Source organism: Rhopalosiphum padi, chromosome 2 (assembly GCF_020882245.1).
Source record: "Rhopalosiphum padi isolate XX-2018 chromosome 2, ASM2088224v1, whole genome shotgun sequence".
NCBI classification, from domain to species: Eukaryota; Metazoa; Arthropoda; class Insecta; order Hemiptera; family Aphididae; genus Rhopalosiphum; species Rhopalosiphum padi.
In genome coordinates this window covers 64,859,315-64,879,807 of record NC_083598.1, presented here as the reverse complement: position 1 = coordinate 64,879,807, position 20,493 = coordinate 64,859,315, and the positions used below count along the sequence as shown (strand labels likewise).

The window sequence follows — 20,493 nt, the reverse complement described above, 5'->3', positions numbered from 1 at the left end:
CAAATATTAACGTGTTTAAATTTAATAGTTAATTATAATATTGTAAAAGCATTAAATTAGTTTTTAAATACATCTATAGTACACATATTATTAGTGGATACTGATAAACATGCAATTATAGGCAGGTGTTATATTTTTATTACCTACAATTAAATACAGACAATTTGAACTATAAATTAAAATACGTACTATAATTTCAAATTTTTAGTCACATTTTTTTTTTTTCAAAACATCATATTAATATAAAAATATTTACATAATAATGGTCATATAAATAGAAATTGATGTGGATAAGGTAAAACTACTTGAACTGAAATTTATCTAGGTAAGTCGTTATTTATAAAACGAATAATGAACAATAAACATATACATATTACATAACTATTATTTATTTATACGTCGTATCTGGATAAAAGTAGACTTCATATTGTATAATGTGTATTTATAATGGATATTTGCATTTTACATATACATAATAAATACGCTGTTTCTGCGATTTGACGTTAACGAAATAATAGAATTATTACTTTGCGCATGATATATTCATTATATACGTTATGCACGTAACAATAATATATTATAATATGACATCAAGTATGTGTATTTTTATATTTTATAAAAAAACACAAATGATATAAAAAAATGCCACGCCACCTGCAGTATGTATATACCATTGTACAGTTCTACGTAATATTATTGTTATTATTTTTAAATGTTTGATCAATTTCGTTTTAAACTATATTACTATTAATGTGTACGTACATAGACAATGCGGCTATAGAATTCGTAGTTATTACGTGTCACGTTGGAGTTAAAACCTAGTGAAGTTGAGTTTTTCATTTTTTATTGCTTTTATCCCGAATCGAGTTTGTTTCCCTATAACCGTATTTTATATCACCAAAGTGCAAAGTGTGTGTTTATTTAGAGTGTGCACAGTATAAATCTATGACAAAAGGAATCATTATATAATAATGTGATGTGTATGCGCGTATTGGATATCAACTATCAATGTGTTCCAATTCAATAGATACGAACGCGTTTAAACGAGTTCGTATTTAGTTCTCGAATTCGAAACCGAGCCAAATAAATATTACAATATAGTCCCCAACTAATACAATATAGCCTATAATAATATATTATATAGGTGTAGATATTAACATTTTGCGAAACGGAAATATAAAGACGCAGCAAATTCAAATTTTATTATTTTTGTATTTGTTTTTAGTCGGCCCTCTGAAATAATATATTTTGCAAGACTACGGTGCACCGCGAAATAAGTAAATCACGAAGCGGATTAGTATATAACTATTATTATTATTATTTACGCTATACAGATAGACGCAGGTGAAATAATGGCCTCGTTATAATGTCTCGCGTTCGTGGCGACACAATCTCGTAAAGAAGAACGTTTGTATGTAAAAAAAAGTCTATAATACGTATAAGATTCTAAACATATTTTCGTTCGTCCTGATCGAATCGGCGGTTTCGAAAGTGCGTACAAACAGGTCCGGAGGTAAATTATATGCAGGAAGCAGTGCAGTATAATAATCTGACGATACGATTACGAAAGTTTACTTTTTATCGCATTAAAGTACAATTTACTTATAAACAAGTATACAAATATTATATAAATTAATTTTCATTTATTTCGCGCTTGAAAGAATCTGATACTGATTATAAATAAAAATATGAAAACGGTTTTATAATTCCGTGCTAGGTATTTAAATGAATACATTTCCATATTCAAGAATTAAATATATTTTTTGATGAATTGAAAAGCAAAACCTACTCAGTTTTATCTGCAACGTTATAATGTTATATTAATAAAATATAATGTTATAGCAATATATAAATCGAAAGAAAAACGTAAACGTCAAAGTAAAAAGTAACTAGATGAAAATATACTAACCGTGTTAATTCTTAATACATCGACCGCCATGATCTCATGACTGTGATTTTAGTGTACTTTATCCTTACTGACAAGTGTATTTTCACTTTTCGACTATATCATAATATTTTTGGAAAAAACGATTTCCGAATTTCTTCAAAATTTGTAATTTTTTTTGAGTGGTTTTTAAAAGATTTTTATTTAACAGTTTTAAATCATAGAGAACTACAGATTAGCAGAGATCTCGTGGACGTAAAACGTTCTATCTGAAAAATAAAATCACTCTGCAGTTGAAGGTTACTAACTATTATTACAAATGTGTACAAACATGACTGAAGGTATACGTATTTTGCGTAGGTAGTAGTGAGTATAATGATGTGACGGTACGATTACTAAAAGTTTTCTACCAAACCAACCAAACCACATTACACCGCAGATAATAAGTTTTTTTTTTTTTTAATCGTGTTTTGGTTAGTTCCATCGAATCACCGCTGGACATAATAATATTATATTATAATGTCGATTGTCGAACGAACGAATATTATGGCATTTCTGATGTATCTGCGGTGGAAGTATTATTAGGGACACGTCCCTCGCCGTCTCGTTAACGAATAACGAAATAATGAAAAACAAAAATAAAACGAATAAAAAACATTGCCGGGGGCGGCTCGTTTAAAAATGTATCTCATTATTAATTATGTTAATAATTTATCGCATTATTACTGCTGGGAATCTCAAAACCAACAAAACGTGTTTTAGTTCGTTTAAGCGAACGCGTGATTCCCGAATCTAATTAAAAATATTGTATTTTTCCCTCTTCCGTTTTCTTTTTTTTTAACGCTCGCTTTATTTCTTTCTTTGTGTCGCTCCCCTCCTCTCTTTTTCTCTCACTATCTATCTCTCACTATATACACATATATATATATATATAATATTCGTTGTCTTGGCGGTATTCCACAAGAGAGGTAATATTTTCCGGTAGATAGCTTTTGGGCCACTAAAGGGTCCGGTGGTTGTTTTCCTTCTCCGTTCTTTTCGCCTAGTGTTATTAATCATTTAACGCAGTTAGTGCCGCCACGCATTCCCTGTCATAGGCGCCGAATGCACAAGGCTGGGGTAGCTGAAACCTGCCCGCCGCCGGCTTATTCGTATATACGTACATATATATTTTATTTTTTTTTTTACTTTTCTTTTATTTTCTCCGTCCCTCGCCACACTGTTCCACGGCAAAACGAAAACGACAAATTTCTGTTGAACATTAATTAATGACGTTGTTTTTTTGTTTTACGTTTTTTTCCCCTTCGATTTGATTTATTGGAGTACTCGGAGATTAATAAATATCGAAAAGGAACGTTCATTAATCCACATTAGTACACGCGCGCACACACACACATACATACACGCACACATATACACATACACACACAAACTCATATATAAATATAAAGGACAAAAAATCCGCAAAATAAAAAAGGAACGATCCTCTTTAGAAGTCGGTGGGTGGGTGTATGCTTGACGTTTGTCCCGAACGCCAAAGGTACGGCTAATAAATCACGTAAAGCCCCCCTCCCCCAAAACACTGACATAATATATATTTGCTCCACTCACTTCCTTGTCCGCTGTCGTTAGTCTTTATTGTTTATGACTGGAACTTAAATAAGTATATATTGTTATACTTGTGCATGCGCGTGTCTGCTTGTCCGGGTGATCCTTGATTACCTGTCGCGGTGTCGCGGTGATAATACCTACCGCTGACGTTATCGGACGCACAGGTGTCGCTATATTGCCTATTCGGTACGCCGGCCAAGCGCGTTTTATAGCTTTATGTGGCGCCCGGACAGTGGTTCGACTCGTTTGATTTAATCCCCCCCAACCAAGCTAAATCAACTGAAAAACATATTATAAAACGTTATTATATCGTTCATTACATAATATGGTCATTTATGAGAGCGTATTGGTTTCACGCTGAAGTCGATCCTTATTGATCTTTGTCTCAATCATTGGACACATAAATAAAAATAAGTGTATACATTTTTTTTAATAGATCTAATGGAAATCCATTTAATGATATTTACAAAGACTTATTCCTTTACCGTGATTCTGAGTAAGTTGCGTTCACCTATGATTCATTTTTCATTTAATTGGGTTTTAAATTAAAACGTTCTCCTACAGTTTTTCTTGGAATTTTTTGTTTATAGTTAGTTAAGTTATAATTTACCTGTTATCATATTAAAGTACAATTTTAATTCATATAAAATATTCTTAAAAGCCCTTAATAATAAATACTAAACTTGGTATCTAATACTGCCGAGATTAACATAGAAGATAAATAAATTAGCTTGTATTTGACAAATATGACTTAAATTTTATAAATTAAAATAATGATTCAATTAAGTTGAAAATGTTTAAATATTTTGAAAACTGAAATATTTTATTCAAAATGTTTAAATGCTATCTTCATAATATTTTAAACATGTATAAAAATATTATGTAAATTAATTTTCATTTATTTCGCGCTTGAAAGACTTTGATGCTGATTATAAATAAAAAAAATATGAAAATTATTTTATATTCGTACTTTGCGAAGGTACTATAAGTATTTGAAGGAATAAATTTCTATTAGAAAGCCATTAGATAGAATATTTAATGAATTAAAAAGCAAAATACAATTTTCGTATTATTCATATTTAATTAAACTCTGAGTAAAATGCATATTCAAGTTAATAGTAAAACCAAGCGTATTTTTCTATACCATTTACATCGTTATATTATAATGTTATATTTATTATATCGATAAAATATGGTACATAAGGGTTAGGTTAGGTAAAGGATTCCTAGGATAACGTTTTTATCGAAATAAAAAGTAATTCGATAAAAATATACTGACCCATGTTACTTTTAATACGTTGATATGCATAAAATCTTAAAATATAATTTAATTGATTTTACTATACTTTATCCTGGCCATTAAGGCTATTCGTGACTTTTTTTTGATTAGTGATTCAATGACATTTTTATAGGTTCAAGTCAAACTGAGCTAAGATATAACATGGTTGTAAGTTGCCAACAAATTAAAAGTGAAATAAATTTATTATTATCAAATGATTTCAAATTAAAATATCACTTTTTGAAAAAATATATGGTTAGTATCTCTCTTTATAATACAAAATAAAAAGTTCTATTTGATGCTTTTTATATTTTTTAATACGTGGTCAACTATACAAATTGTAAACATTGAATGAATAATGCTAGATGCATGTTTTATAAACCGAATGAATTTTATGATAACATAATTATCGTTTAAAATTATAAGTAAAACATTGTAAATATTGATAAAACGATAATTGAGATATATAACCGCATATCTCATTAATTTTAAATAATAATTTATATTATGTCTCAATCAAGATTTCATTACCAAAAATATGAAAAATTAATAAAAAAAAAAATATTTTATGGAAAATCTATGTGACATTGTAAAATACCCTTTGGTGGTCAACATTTTTTTACGAGTAGTAACTGATTTTATATTTACACATTGTATATGTATATTATAAACATTAGCAAAAATGTTGATCGATACTATTAATCATCATATCATATTATATTAGTTTTACTCGTATTGATTATTTAACTATTACATGAATACCAACGCATATTTTAATATTATACATTAATACATTATGTATAATTGTAAGAGTGCAGGGTGATATTGGTGTGCACGATTGTCTCCTTTATTAATTCCTGTACAACTGTTTTGAATTATATACATTTGTTTTCCTCATTTTGACCTATAGAGAAAAGGAAATCTTGTCAAAAAAAAAAATTGTTCAAAAAGCTGATAGATCGAGAGAAGAGAACATGAAGGAGAAGGAGTGGTGATAAAGAGAGTAAGTTAGCGAGCGAGAGAGAGAGAGAGATAAAAAGTAAGTGAGAGGATGGGAAGCGCAAGACAGAGTAAGAGGGAAAAAACGCGCTTCTCATAGTATATTCAGCACGGTGACGTAAAAAGCTTTTAGTTCCCGGGGTTCCGCGTTAACCGTTTTGCCGGACTCATTTACCCTCATTTCGAACGGCGGCGGTGATGGAGGGTGCTCGGTGGGAGAGGCTAAGAAAACCGGGAACCTTTTTAAAAATGAAGGGATTTACTGGATACGAGCTCTAGAAGGCACACGGTCATATAATCGAGAGAAATGGTCCGGTTGCCGGCGCTCTCCGCACCACCGCTGACTTCTTAATGGAACCAGCTTAGTCTTGTCGGCCGGCGCGCAGACCCCACGCCACGGCAAGGAGAGGGAAAAAAAACGTTCGCCCCCACACCCCCGACCAAGCGTGTAAGTATGTACGCGCGTGTGTGCGCGTGTTATGTTTATTGCATATATGCCTCCGGGACCGACGGCCATTAACTTTTGTCATTTTCCCTTCTCATATATACTTTTTTCTTTATATATTATGTTTTTCTTCTTTTTTACTGGCTCTATCTCTCTCTCTTTTGCTCATTCGGTCTCGTACGTGTGCGTTTTCATATTATGTGTTCATTTATATATATATATATACGCTTAGATACTGCACGCCACCGCCACCGCAGCATAACTATCCGACCGGCTAAAACGGATTACATACGGTTTTTTTGTTTGCTCTCAGTTTTTTCAGTATATACATAATATGGTTGCTCAAAGTCATACCATATGTTATATTTTTACGTTATATACCTATACTATTTACTAGATTGCGACTATTACTGTACGGCTTTTTCGCCACATATATAACAACTATGACCTCAAAACTATTACACTATATTTTATACAAACATATACAATATACACGCAACAACGATTAATTGTATATTACGATAAAGCATCGTATATATAATATATATATGTTGTGTGGATGTGTGTGTGTGCATGGTGTGACAGACTTATATCAACACTTCTGTATTTATTATTTCCATAATCGTTTTTAACTTTTGGCTTATATAATGTATAATATATTATATTTTCTATTCCGTTTACATATAAATAGATGGCAATTATAAATAATAATGTATACAAAATATGCTGTAACGAGGATGGGCAAACTCATATATCTACATACAGGTAGTAAACCTACTTTAGAATTATAATTAAGCCGTGGCTAGAGAGTTTCGTGATTAGATCGAAAGATAGTTCAGATAATAAGTTCCAATTGAGGTATTATATTTTATTATTACACAATCTTAATATTATATAATGTATTATACTTTATCAAAGTCTTACGAATATTAAAGTCATCCGGAATTCTGTAATGTGTGAGTAGCTTGTCATAGAACTATTGAAATTTACATCTTGTATCTTTTATATAGTGTTAACATAAGTTTATGTATACATATAATATGTCTCCCTAAGCTTTATATCTAATTACCTATTTATGTTAGTTCGTGATCCATTACAATTCGATTAAATGTGTTGTATACCAAATATCCTTCAAATATTACGTACATTATATATATATAGTTAATATGTAACCTACTAGAGTTGCAAACTCAAGCTTAAGTTATATCGAGTAAATCTTAAACGAAATAACCGAACAATTACGATTGTCGAAAGTATACAATATAATAGTTAAGGGAAATGAAATTAATATTATTGCATAAAACTTCCAAACGGTTTTTATGTAATCTTCGAGTAAACAATAAAAGTTCGACGACAAGTTGACGGGCCTTTAGTATCAAACGTATCATTGTACACCATTTTTTTAAATTTTTTACAAGCTGTACATTTTTGTTTATACCTACTACAAACAAACCATGTACAAGAAAACACGATAATATGCCGGAAAGATAAGCTACTAAATTGTTCATCCCGAAAGAAGCCAGGTTATAAAATTATGCATTTGAGATGTATTCGTAACAAAAATATCTTTTTAACAGGTACGAACAAAAAAAAATTAGCTAAAATGATTTTACGATAATCGCTACTGAACAGGAAGTCGAAAACGCTCGCCGTGTGTAACTATACTTCAAGACTCAAGAATAAGTCAGTTGCCTTGGTGGAAATAAACGTTTTTCCCATTACTATAGATATAAGAAAAGAAATAGTGTGCCGCGTCTTTGCCACTGTATATACACGGGAGAAGAGCACATTCGAGAATTGATGGGAAAGCAAACAAAACGAATTTCGTCGTATTTTTTATTTTTACTTTTTTTCGGGCGTTCACACGCACACGCACACCACAAACGTTTAAACGATTGGCTAAATTGGGTTTGTTCGCGATTAGCGGGCACAAAAAGTACCGCGTGCGGTTAAGCGCACACCACTCGTTCCTCCTTCGCGTCCATCCGCCACAGTCGTCCGTCTCTGCGGTATGCGATCGATATGGATTCGTCGGGAAACGGTTTAAATTCTACGCGCTCGTATAGCCAATAAATTCCACACGCCTAATACACGTCCTATGCATGGTATATCTGATAAAGTATATAAACATGTATAGTCGTGGAGAGGAGAGAAAGAGAGACACGGAGAGTAAGACTAATACACACATACACAAATACACATACACACACACACACACACACACACACACACACACACACACAATCACATCCGAGAGAGAGAGAGAGAGAGTGAGCGAGACGAAGATGAGAATGAACGCGAGAGAAAAGCGAAAAAACCGAAGGGATCCTGTTAAAAAAAAGTCCTCGGGGAGCCGTCGGAATCGGTTGATTGTCCCGCACCTCCGATCCTGGACCATATCTAATCCCTTGGCTGGCCCGGTGGAACGGTGGAAGAGACTATACGACGGTTTTTGGTACAAGTGTTGTGTGAGTATGTGTGTGTGTGTACGGTCCACGTCTAAAATCGTCCCCTTCGATCTGCCTTGACTACAACTATACGCCGCCACCACCGCTACGCCGTTACTGTACCGGCGACCGCTGGCCCTCCGGTTTATTTTCGCCATTGGTCACGTAAATAGTTAATGGTTCGGAAAAATAAAGGCGACAAAGAAAACAACACATTTGTTCCCGCGGACGCGCGGTGGAGAGAATAAAGACTATTGTTGTTGACCCGGCCGCCGCCGCGGTTTTCTACCACTTGTATTTCTTTATCTCTCTCTCTCTCTCTCTCTCTCTCTCACGCTCTTTCTCACATACATACACTCATTCATTTATTATTTCCTTCTCTCTCTCTCTCCCAAACTCCCTCTATACATACTTTACTTTTCTATGTTCTTGTACACAAACTTAATGAGAAAATGTACAGAAGTAGAGACACACACACATGCATGCAGTAACAAATAGGTTTTTTATCCTACAAATCGTTTTGCTATTGATTTTCCTTCCGATTTCCGCCGAATACATACACAATAAAAAAAAATAATAATAATACCACTCTTGACGCATATCTCTCTTCCCCCGAACTTACTACGCGGAAACGTTTGTGACCGTGTGAGTAGGCTTAGGGACAGCGTCTAATTCTTTTCGATCGCATAAAACCGATTAGACGTGTCCGAAGTTATCTAATCGTGATTCTCGTGTATAATAGTAATAATATACGTCGTTAAACCCCACGTCCGGTGTAACATTATAGATACCTACTATTTACGGGTATGCTAAATTATAATATTATAAAATATAAAATGAGATTTCTTATGTTTGTGTTTTTTCTCGTATGCTGTCACGAGGGTGAAGCTGTAAATTAAGTTATAAGCTCACCGGCATATTAAAATATGTATACGCGAAACGAGCGTGTGCACCTGTGGTACGTGTTAGCGTGCAAGCACCCTTCGCGTGTCTGTGTATTATATGCGTATAGATTTTATCTGTATTGCCTAAAGAGGAGCCGCGGAAAACAATGATGACGAATCGAGGCAGAGCCAGAGAGAGTGTCATACCTCAGCTTGTTTGCTATATTATGAATTTATTTATTTACGTACGATAATATGTAATATTATACAATATATATATAATAAAATATTTAAACGTGTATTTATCATTATGTAGAATATAATATACTCACATAATACCTAACACATATTGAAACTTTTGTGATCAATAACACGAAGGCGATAGTTTTCTAGAGTTTAATACTCGCGTTTTTCTCTGGTTTTGTTTTTTTAATTCCACCAAGGTCGTCTCGGACGACGATGAGTGATTATTACTTACTAACGTACTTCTACAGGGTTTCATGAATTATGGATAAAGCTTTGCTACACTAATCATAATAATATAATTTTGTGAGCTGCATATTTTTATAATGTTAATATCACGAATTGTACGGTGTGATGTACTTTCCTCTCATATCGCACCGAGTTTACATTGGCCGTCTAAATCTTTATTTAGCTATATATATATAGTTAATACGAGTAATTTTGAATAGCGAACGAACGCGTTTAACGAGCTTAGAAGAATATATTTATATAATATAAGTACAGAGGCATTATACAAATATAATATACAATAACGATAGGTGTTTATAAAATACATCATATAAATATATAGATATAAGTTTATATCATGTGTGATGATAATAATATGATACTCGCGAATACATGTGCGCGTCGTGAGATACGTTGACACTTATTCGAGGGCTTACGGAACTCCCTCTCTCTCTCTCTCTATATATATATATATATAAATATAATAAAGTTTATACACACTGATCGTCAAACTATAATATACATATAATATAATGATATATAATACATATATTATATTCAGTGCGAATATTAAAATCAATACGACGTGCGCAGCTCAGTTTTCTCCCTCGACGTACATATTATTATTGTATATACATCGCGCGTATATATATCGAATCTTTCCGGGCGAAACGTGCGCCCACCAATGTTTATTTTTCATCAGACCACGGATATTCGCAATTACTTTTCCGTATACATATTATCATACGAGTATACAACGGATCTGCACGCACGGAATTCATTTCTTGCGTTTTTTTTTTTTTACGATCGTTTTAATCGAAAAGTGTTTACATATTATTATTATCGTATGTGTACTATACGTAGTATTTTTAAGCTATATATAAGAATATTATATACAAGTATGCGTTCGGCGAAAAATCACCATCAACTTTTGTCATGCCGCATCGTGTTGTTATGTGTGTGGTGCGCGTTCGACACGAATTGTATTATTATAATATTCAATATGAAAACAAAATATATAGATTGGTCTTAGACGCTGCAGCTTACCTACTTGTTTATGATATTATGTTTAATTTATTAAAGTTTGACTAAATTCGCGTCTTAAAAATCGTATTTTCTCCGTGACGTGAATTTCATCACCTATTTCACAGTCGAATAGAAAAACTTTTAAAAACTAATTAATTAATTAGTTGATTAATTATTAGTAATTATGCATTAATTGTACATAATTGATTATAATTCTGTGTTTGTGATTATGAGACGCGATATAGACATTATACTATACGTACAAATAATATTATAATATGTAAATATACGCTTTCAGTATAAATTATTATAATATATTATACCTAATGTATATTATGTGTATATTAAACGAGAGATACGTCGCAGTATACCATAATATATAAGACGATAAACGAACGGGCGGTCTTATATGCGCGTAGAGTTTGGTGCGGAACAAAATTGCACCGGTGTATGGGCGATAAATTATTTCCGGTCGGAGGGCCGGATATCGGGTAAACCCTCGATCCGGCGAATAAAACCGACGAGGAATTTCTGAAAACGCCACGGAAATTTATCGACGACCAGGACGAGCCTATACACCGACACGCGTGATATAATATAAGATGAAGGCAACGGGATAAATTCGATTTGCAGTGGATGTGGACGAAGTAGGTATACCTACACACCGTCGGACGGATACACGCGCGGGTCGCTCTAGAATTATAATAATAATATAACAATGATAATAATAATAGTAATAGTAATAGGCGCGGCGGTTCAAGTCTCGCGGGTTGCAGGTGTACGCGCTGGCGCTCTGGCGTTACGGTAGACACTGGCGAACCGGAGAGGCCGGGCAGACGAAAAGCGCAAGTGCGGCGGCGCACACGCCCCCGGCTGCGCCGTCAATTATTTCCCATTTTTTCGTTATCGCGTCGTATTGTCTCTCTATAGCCGTTCGCCCTCGCGTACACCACCCCACACGGCCGCCAAACTACCCCGCGCCACTCCACCACCGCCTCGCGACGGACAACAATTATTCCGAAGCTTGCGCGGAACAACCACCACCGCCGCTGCCACCCCTTTTCTCGTTCGGGACCTCTCGTCGTCTTCCTTCGTTCTTTCGTATTCTTTATTGTTCTCTCGTCTTCTTTCTTTTTTCGTTTCGTGTCGCGCGCAACGTGAATAATAATTACGATTCGCCACCCCTTCCAGCGCTCGCCCACCCTCCTCCACCGAGGGCTGAAAAAAGAACTGCTCGTCCGAGTCCGCGGGGTGTAATGATTATAAACGCTAGCGCGCTTGCGCATATGTATATGTATAGATAGATATACGGAAGGTTCGTCTTCGTCTACGTGGGGGCGCAGATGTGCAGTGGGGCCATAGGTATACATATATATATATATTATACGAAAGAAACGACAAGGGTGGGGCCTATACTCGCGTATTACGGTATAATATAAAGTATAAAAAGCAGCCCCCGGTGTACATAATGATTGGGAATAATTTTAATTTCATCGATAGCCCGCGACGAAAAAAGTTTTATATCCGTTTTCACCGCGACCTCCGCAGACAAAAAAAAAAAAACTTCTCAACGATATAATATTATAATATATATATTTTATAACTATAGGCGTTTTCTCTGCTGCTCTGCACATTTCCACTATAAAATATATACCTATTATGCCGTCGTTTACGTACATTGTGTGAGTTATTATTGCGCACGCCCATTATCTACGCGTACAATAAATTCCGTAATAAACCGCATAGACCTAAGTAATAATTATATAATATAGCGAGAGAGAGAGAGAGAGGTAGATTGGTGGAATACGGTTCCGTTAATAATTCATTCATTTAGCAATGACGACGACGAAAAAAAAAAGCAAAGAAACGATTTCGAATCGATTATTTGCACGACACGCAATTATATTATATTATCGAAGTTTAAGACTGTTACCGCTACCGCGATCGCGACTTCCGAATATAGATTGCCGGGTGCGGCGCCGTGTGTAAAAGTCGTTTATTAAAATTATTACTTTGATTATGTTCATATGATATGACATTATAAATTATAATAACCTATAACCATACCTATTATTCATAATACAACACCGTCAACACCCCAAGAAGTGTATTATGATTTTAGCTAGCATCGTTTTTTAGATTTCTTATACAATTTACAAGAATAATTAGTAATGTTAACAACACTAACGAAACTTGATACATTTGTTTTGAATATTATTAATTACAGCATGTTTTACGAAGACGCATAGGGTATTCAATCGTATGAATGTACACATTTACATACAGATTAAAACATTTTAAGATTATAGATGAGAAAATTTGTCTATCCGCGTCAGGCTTGCAGGCCTGAAATAATTTAATAATTTAGATTTTACTATTTTAGAATTTGATTTAATATAATCGGACGGTGTCGGAAAGTACTATTTCACAACACGTACATTTTATGCTCGTAAATGTAGTTTTAACTTACCAAGTCATGCGCGTTACATAAACTATCACCCGCGTATTAAGTGTTTTAAGTATTAAACTATAAAATGTATACAATATTATAGCAGGTACATAAGTATTATATCATAATCGGAAATTCAAAACGGTCGTTTTATATACTTATATAGTTATATACTTGTATACGTACGACACGATTGCAGTTAGTATTAAAATAGAATAATATAGTAATTTAATATTTAAGTATAAACCAACCGAATGCAAATTAATTTCTGTAAGCTATATATGGCATTATAATATCAAGTCATAGAGCACGTGAGCTTTTAAAGTGAATATATAGTTATTTATGCATCACGCAAGTGAATTTAAGCAATTTTAGTAACATTCATACGGTATTACAGCCATACACCATTATTAAACTATATAGTATAATGTCTAAAGGTTTGGAATGTATTAATGTTGCGTGAATAGGAAGACTGCATGCATATAGGTACACGATATACATATATGTATATGATATAAACAAATATAGCCCGTGGTATAGCTGGTAATACGATTACGATGTATCTATTCTGTAGAAATGCGCGTTTAAATGAGTCGATTCGATTAACTTGTCGTAACGTAATACTCGTTAAGACGATAACTCACTCACGCCAAAAATAAATGCGTTTTATTATAAATAAGTATAATATTATAATAAATTACACGATTATAATAGAAAACGATATTATTATTATTATTTCACTCAAATGTAATATATGTATATTTTTATAGTGACATGTCTATGTACGAATGGTTATTAGTATATTATGTCGCTTTTGAATACGAATAGTTTGTGTGTATTTCTACGATATAATAAATTGAAATCTCGGATCAACGTCAGTCGAATCGCCTGCCAAAACAACAAAATAGCACAAGCTCATATCATCATCGATATTTTATATTTTATTCAGATACAATACGGGTGATTAGGGATTTCTGGTGTAGCTGCGGTGAAACGGAGAGTGTCCGGCAAGTGGCGCCGCCAACCGGATGCTATTGGTATATGAATATCGGCTCGTTCAGTGCGAATAAACGAAATGGGTCCGAAAGGAGAAACGGAAAGGACAAAGGAACTCGACAATTTGCCCCTCGCGCAGTATAGTATATATAGTATATTGCTACTGATGCTGGCGCTGGTCTCTCACCCCTTTGATGAAATAGTAATAGTTGGCGTAGATTTTCTTCGGTTTTTCTTCCGAGTGTATATAATATACGTATTGTATATTTATATACGCTTTATCCGCCTACCCGGTGTAGTATATATGGTACATAGTTTAATTAAACCGAACCCGTCTATTGTGTAAAACCGGAAGAGGACCCATTATAATAATATACGACGGGCAAGTCTTTTTTTAAAGAAGAAAAAAAAAATCAAAAAGAATAATAAAAAGAATGAATTATCGAAAAGAAGAAAAAGCTAAATATTCTTATGGGGTCGTGGTTTTCGTTGGGCGAGTTGGGTGGGGGTTGGGCGATGTTCGGCGAAACGAAAAATTGCATGGTCCGCTGGCGGTAAAGAATCGTACTGTATTTTCTTTTACGCAAATTGCGAAATGTATGAAAACACGGCGAATTAACTTCGTTTTTTTCCCTCCATCGACTTATGGTCCCCATGGTAAGAATTCCGAGTTAGTGAGCGACATTTATATTGTATTATTTATATAGTTTTTTTTCGGTTACCTGGCTATAATATTATCAACATTATACATTTATTCTTCAAATCAGTGTATCAATGTACATTTTTTGATTTGTATAACTATTCAGCCCAACCAAAATAATACGGACTAAATATACAATCGCCCTGCGGTGGCTTAGCTGGAAATATCGACCAATAGTAATCAAATACTTGTAGTTTTATTTTCTCGATTCTTTTGATATTCCGTATGTGTTTTATGTATAAATAATGTAATATATTTTTATTATGTATGAATATTTGTTTATAACGAAGTTATCGCTGCAGTATTATACATTGGCGGTTAACACTATTAAAAAATAATCATCAATTTATTTCAAGTACAAAACTAACCGAAAATGATTATGTATTAGCCATAAATATATTTATGTATAATGTATATTATACCTACAAACGAGTGTGGTTTGAAAAAAATGGGTTGAAATAGTTTCGGCGAACTTTTCAAGTGGTGTGTTTTCAAATACTCGCCTATGTCAACATCTAAAGGTCCGATAGCCGATTTTAAGGGTCAAAAGGTGGCCGATAAGTAGGCTTGAATGAAATACTTGCAGAGTGTTCGATTGTTCTCGGCCGAAAATCAAAATGTTGTGTTGATTTGCAAAATAATACCTATATATTATACATATTAATAATATTATTATCCAATAAATATTATTTATCATGATTTATGAAGCATGGACAACTATATATTTAATTTAAATATATATGATATTATGATAACAATTATTATTGAAACATCACTAATACATATTATATTTTTTCACAAAGGTATATATTATTATGACAAACTATCATAGATAACTAAACATAATTTTAAAAGGGGTGGTGCACATACCTATCATTTTAACTGCAGTCATAAATGGCATCTTAAGTCAAACCTATTTTTTGAGTCTATTCTATGCAATAAAAATATCATAAACACATAACTTTAAATATCATTATAAATTTTATTATTGTCTATAATTTCTTATAAGAAAATGATTATTTTTTTTCAGCACAAGACGATTATAAACTTATGGCTGTTACACTGTTATAAATAAAAACACATATATGGCTGTCAACTGTCAAGTCGTCATCAATTAAATACATATTCAGATATTCTAATAAGAGGAGATATCCGATAACAGTCAACATCCGAAGAAAATATTAATACTGTTTTCCCTAAAGAAATGTGAATGTTATTCTATACACTACAAATCTTCAATCGTATACTATTGCTATGATCGTATAAAAGAGAATCAAAATATAGTACTATAATATTACGTATATTGTATATATATATTAATATATTATACATACATATATATATATATATATAATTGATAAAACGGTTACTATATCTATACAATTTATATAAGTAATATATTATATATATTATAGTTAATATTTAATGTATAAAAGTATTTAGAATTTGGTGTATAATATAAAACCAGTATCGTAGAATAATAATTCAACTTGAAAGTTGCACTCCCCAGTCACCGCCATTTATTATTCGATTTTTTTTCAAGAGGGAGGGCGACAACTTTATTGACATTAGAATTCGTTAGAACTTTGTTTGGTCACTTTAATAATTATTTGAATTTTTCCAAGTGTTCAAAGTAGAATGTTATAAAATGATTGCGATAAATGTATATACACACTGTATTAAGTGTAGTAGTAATTAACATTTAGATGAAACTAATATAAACGTTCAAATCGTGATTAATCAAACATGATTTTAATGTAATATATTTTGCGTTTAATGAATTCTCAAGAGTAAAATTGCGTTACTATTACACAAATAAATACCTATTAACTTCTCATTTTTTTTTTTACTTTATGATTTTTATATAAAATATGTTCAACGCGTCAATCCAAAAAGAGTAGTTTTCTGTAGTCGGTTTATGAAATTCTATAACTGTTTTTGAGGACACAATGTCTTACTGTATCGTTCAATAACAGACGATGGATTGTACACAATAGTGTGTCTCGAAATTAATGGTATTTTATCTCTCAATCTCTGTAGGGTACATTGCCACTGTATATATAATATACTATTATATATTATTACACTCGACCCGATACATCTGTATATAATGGCGATGGTCTTGATGGACTTAACGAACGACGGGTGTAAAAATATATATTAAATGTAGGATATAAAAAATACTAATAAAAAACCTCTACAAAAATACGACTGCGAACAATAATTAATACTATATTGACTCGCAGTCCATCACAGCGTCTCCGCGACGCGCTTAAATGTGATAGGACAAATATCGGAAGTTCAAAAAAAAAATATAAAATAAATAAATAAACAATAACACTACAATCGCGCCCGAACGACTATACTATATGTAATATATATATATAAACCTATTTTATGTATAACCCGGTGGTCGACTTCCGGGAAAACAGTGCCTTTTCGGTGTGGTACACTTTGTTATAACGTGGTCCGATAGAGATGGGGGGGAGGGTCAAAGTAAAGGTGTAAAACGAAGAGAATAATAATAATAATAATAATAAATATTGTGCCCGCGCTCACGTGAGGCGTGCGGCCCAACCTCGTCTAGCGGCACAGTGTGGATGTGCATATATAGGAGCGGTTTGGAGCTGGCCGGGCGAGGGGGCTCGTCCGTTGTTTTTCTTATATATTTATTTTTTTCAATATTTTTATGCTATCATTGTTGTGTGCGTGTGCGCGTTATTATATGCGCGTTGGCGCACGCGCTCCAGCCGCGCACGGTATTCGATCCACGTATATAATATTTTCCTCCGCCGCGTCCTGCAAATCCCGCGTATGCGCTTCGGACGAGCGGAGAAATATAATAATATCACATATTATATATATATATGTGTGTGTGTGTCGGTGTGTGTGGTATACGAAGGGCGGGTGAAAGTGGGTGGCGTACGTATACAGTATAGAAGGACGAGAGAGAGAGAGAGAGAGAGAGAGAGAGAGAGAGCGAGAAAAAGGAGAAGAAATTAAATTATATCAACGGGTTTGTCTCGCACACATCGCGCGCGGCCATATAGTCGTCCGCCTCCACCGCGCTCTCGTCCCCAGGGGAAAACGTACGAGAAATGAACGCTCGAGCGTTATAATAGTAATAATAATAATAATAATAATAATAATAATAATACGACGTGTAGTGGTAGTGTCGGCGGCGGCGGCGGTGGTGGTCGGTCGGAGAAGAACAGACATATATATATATATATATATATATATGTGTGTGTGTACGTGCAACACACACGCGCGCGCGCTCGCGCTTACGGTCGGCCATGTTGGATTAGGTTTCACCGTGACCCATGAATATGCGACTGACTATCCGTATTACATGTTATCTGTTGTCCGCCGCCCGTTAAGTTTACCTATATATCACATACGCGCGCACACGACTTGGAAATCGCGCGAGAGACTATACGTAGTCGCGCGCGCCGAAAGGGTCCGCGCGTTTTTCTTTTTCCTCGTCCGTTGGATATGTATTATTATTATTATTATTGTACCCCACGGCAAAGCCGTCCACATAAATCCTATCGTATTCGTGTACGCGAAGGTCCCTCAAAAATAAACGAAGACGCCTACAAATCAAAGTGATTAAAACGACTACCCAGGGACAATGTACTATATTATATGAGCGGAGAGAAATTAAAAATTAATGAAATTAATTTACCTATTATATGATCGATGCAATGGATTTCAGTCGAATAACAGTAAATTATTAAAGTTGAACGAGTGAAAGAAAATGGACATTGTCCGAGTTGTCGAAGTGTTGTTGGACACCAATAATAATGAACGGAAAACCGGAAGTACGATGAAGTGAGAGTGGCGTTGCACCCTTCGGTCATCTAGATGGCCAAGCCAAATCTGATAACAGAATTTAACGGTGAACAGAACTACGACATAACCTAACCTAACCGAGATATACAACGATTTAATAGCCAAATATATGATAAATATATCATATTATATTGTTATATAATATATTTTAATTATTTATCATTTCGTTCCTAGTGTTCCTACGTATACCATTATCCGACCGCTGAGTATAGTTTATTGGATTTCCAATGTGTCGATCTTTTGTTTGATAGTCGTATTTTAAAACTTGAAAATCTGTTGAAAAGTTTCATAAAAGTGGTGTAGGTAAACTATTAAAAAACCAATTATTATTATAACGACATATTACCATATTATTTTATTCTGTGTACCTACTTTTATTAGTAGTGAGATTATAGCGGTTTTCTAATTCTCGACTTAAGTTACTGTCACATACAATTTTAAATCAAAAATAAATTAATATATAAATAATATACACTAGAATATAATATACGTAAGTTTTTTTTTATCTATTCACTTATTTATCCTGAATATAGTTTATATTGGAGATAAAGAAATAATATATCGTAATAATACTCTTACAATAAATATATATTATAGCTAAATTTACAATTATAGTAATTACATTTTACATTTATTAGATGACGCAATTAATTTAAATGTATAATTTATATTAAAAACAACAGTTAATAAAATTATATGATATCTAAAAATAAAAACAAAACAAAAAGTGTATTGATAATATAAAATAAAATATATAAACAAAAATTATTATATTTATAGTATTGAAATTAAAGCTTATATAACATTCAAAAATGTTGAATATTTATTATGTCTATAAACAGTTTTATAAAGCCCATCGATACTCGATAGGTTGAATTATTTCGTTATATCATTGGTTGTGTTATATGTTTATATGTTTTGTATACTTAAACTATATATTATTATGAAATGTTTTCACAAAAATATATAAGCTTATAAAATATTATAGTTTATTTTACTTCTATGATTTATCAGACTAAATTAAAGCATATAATATATTATAAACTGTCGGGTAGATATAGTTTAAAACCATTAATTTAGACGCAGCTTTTTTGGCGCATTGGTATATAAATGTGAGGATATTTGGGCACCAAAAATACGATTTGTATTTTTGAAAATTTAAGTATAGTAAAGTTAATTGTTACCACAAATTTTCAACTTCTAGCTTCGTTTTTAACCAATTCTTTTGATGGTGTCCTTTTCAAGTTCAAAACATGACTAATATGTTAATATATTTTGAATAAATGATATTCTACGATACCCTGTAAAGACATCACATATCCTTGAGCACCACGGCGCACATATTAGGTATAACTATTAACTGGTGTAGAATATTGATCTTTATTAAGAGCCTTTAATTATTTAAAACTTATTGAAAATTGTCAAATATTCTAACCATAACTATTT

At 33.1% G+C, this 20,493-nt stretch overlaps 1 long non-coding RNA gene across 1 annotated transcript in view; it reads left to right on the top strand.

Annotated features, from left to right (window-relative positions):
- LOC132923178 (uncharacterized) overlaps nucleotides 1–16,493 on the top strand; it is a 33,325-nt gene extending 16,832 nt beyond the window's left edge. The window contains exon 2 of the long non-coding RNA XR_009661110.1: nucleotides 16,223–16,493. This is a non-coding gene — a long non-coding RNA (uncharacterized LOC132923178). The remainder of the gene's footprint in view (nucleotides 1–16,222) is intronic.
- Nucleotides 16,494–20,493: the final 4,000 nt, after the last annotated feature.